At 37.9% G+C, this 2054-nt stretch overlaps 1 non-coding gene across 1 annotated transcript; it reads left to right on the top strand.

Annotated features, from left to right (window-relative positions):
- Positions 1–281: 281 nt before the first annotated feature.
- Trnav-cac lies at positions 282–354 on the top strand. The gene has a single exon. It is a non-coding gene; the product is annotated as a tRNA-Val (tRNA).
- The last annotated feature ends 1700 nt before the right edge of the window (positions 355–2054 follow it).

The raw sequence follows: 2054 nt of genomic DNA, 5'->3' as shown, positions 1-2054 counted from the left end.
ATAGCCACGACTGAAAAGAGATGGTTCCGCAATCGACACAATTATGCCGGCCGGTACAAAGGCGACGCATCCGTGATTCTCCTGACGTGAAGGTTTACAATCAGAGACGACAATTTGTTTTTAAGTACTATCTTATTTGTTACACTATTCTATAGAATTATATGTTCAATTACTTTATTACCTAATGATAAATATTGGGTAGGATAGTAAACAAAATATGATTTGGATTTGATATTCCTTTCGTAGCTCTTAATGATAACAATTTTGCCGCTTGTCAACAAGTTTCCGTAGTGTAGCGGTTATCACGTGTGCTTCACACGCACAAGGTCCCCGGTTAGATCCCGGGCGGAAACAAGTTTTTGTTCAACTTAAGAACATCACTATATTTTTAAACGTAAATAACTGCTATATAGAATGACTCTCTAATCTAGTATATATTAGTGAATTGTAAGAAGCTCAAATGGCAAATTGTGAGTAAAAAGCCGTCTCCATACTCTCGACTTGGCCGGACATCGTGGCGGGCGGGCCGATCTAGCGTGCTCCGTGGGCCGCTACTGTGGGCGAGCACAATGCGCCGCGCGCTTAAATCATCTGCCGACGGCTTATTTATTATAAATACTTTATGTGCAACCACCTAATCAATTATCACTGTTTTATTTTTCAATTCGATTTGCATTTTTGATATTGGTTTCCTAACGCCTGCCTGGGACCGAATAGGATCTCCACGTAAAGGTGTTTTGTGTAAAACAACACCTTTTACATCGTGTTTGATATATTGTGTTGATCTCACAGTACAGTGTAGTAAAACGTGGAAGTAGCCATGACTGGAAACTAATAATGACAAAGGTGGCAGATATTGGCCATTATTTCTAGATATCACTGCGTTGTTTGCTTCTGTTGCCATTATTATACTATGGTGCTACTACTATGCTATACTATGTACTTGATTGTAGACGTTTACCATCATTCGACTGCTTCGGTAACGTAGATGTATTACGGTGAAACTGCAGTATGAGGCCTCGGGTTCAATCCCCGAGTCGCTCAAAGTGATTTTGGGTTTTCTAGTATAGAAGTCTGGCCCCTATCACATTATGTGACGAAATACATACAGCGGTGAGTTCGTCAGTTGCGCCTGCGCCTTTGCATACTCTTTGGGGATAAACAGCGTGTATGTAACTTTTTGACGTCACATGTTTGTATATTTTATAATTTCCATTGAAGCTTCAATAAAATATCTAGGTTATAATGTATTGGATAGCGTTCATTTATCGCGCCGGCACCACATGTTGTCGGCTTCCGGAAATGAGGAATTGCCAATATTTTTAATGACCACACGCTAATTAGGGCGTCAATTAGCTGGCGGTATTGCTGGCCATTGGATATGTAGAGTTAATAAGGTTTAGAATAGATAGAGCTAAAAATATATATATTCCCGGTACAATTCTTATTTTTATCATTTTTTTTCTCACGATCTAGCTGTTTGATTTAATTGGAATCGTATTACCTTACGAAATTTTGACTTATCTACTTTTCAATAACTAACTATAATACACTTACTATAAGATCCTTTGAAGTCTGACCCGTGTTAATAAACAGCATCAATTCAAATTTAGTACAAAAACCTTGAATTACATAATCAGCTGCCACCTCTACCAATTCCATTTTCCTGATCCAGCAATTTGCGATTTATTATAACGCGATAGTGGCGTGTTTTGAATAACCCTTAACGATGGATAATGTAGGATGTCCAATCACCTGCCCGAATACTGGGCTTTTTGTTTCGATCGGATGACGATTCCTCGATAATTTGACGACGCAAATGTTTGGAGTATTGGTAAAGGGATGTGGTTTTTTGTAGATGGCATTGCAGATAGATTTGGTTATTTCATTATAATCACGTTAAACGACTGCTGATAAGTGTCATGTCATTATGAAGAAAAGATGGCATTGCAGATAGTATACTGAATGACGTTGATCGACTGGTATGTGTCATATCATAATAAATAAATGATTGGTCATTAATAATAACACAAATTGACTTTCAATTTTGTTTT

This window comes from Manduca sexta, unplaced genomic scaffold (genome assembly GCF_014839805.1).
Source record: "Manduca sexta isolate Smith_Timp_Sample1 unplaced genomic scaffold, JHU_Msex_v1.0 HiC_scaffold_1239, whole genome shotgun sequence".
In the NCBI taxonomy this organism is placed as follows: domain Eukaryota; kingdom Metazoa; phylum Arthropoda; class Insecta; order Lepidoptera; family Sphingidae; genus Manduca; species Manduca sexta.
This window is presented reverse-complemented; position numbering and strand designations above follow the sequence as displayed.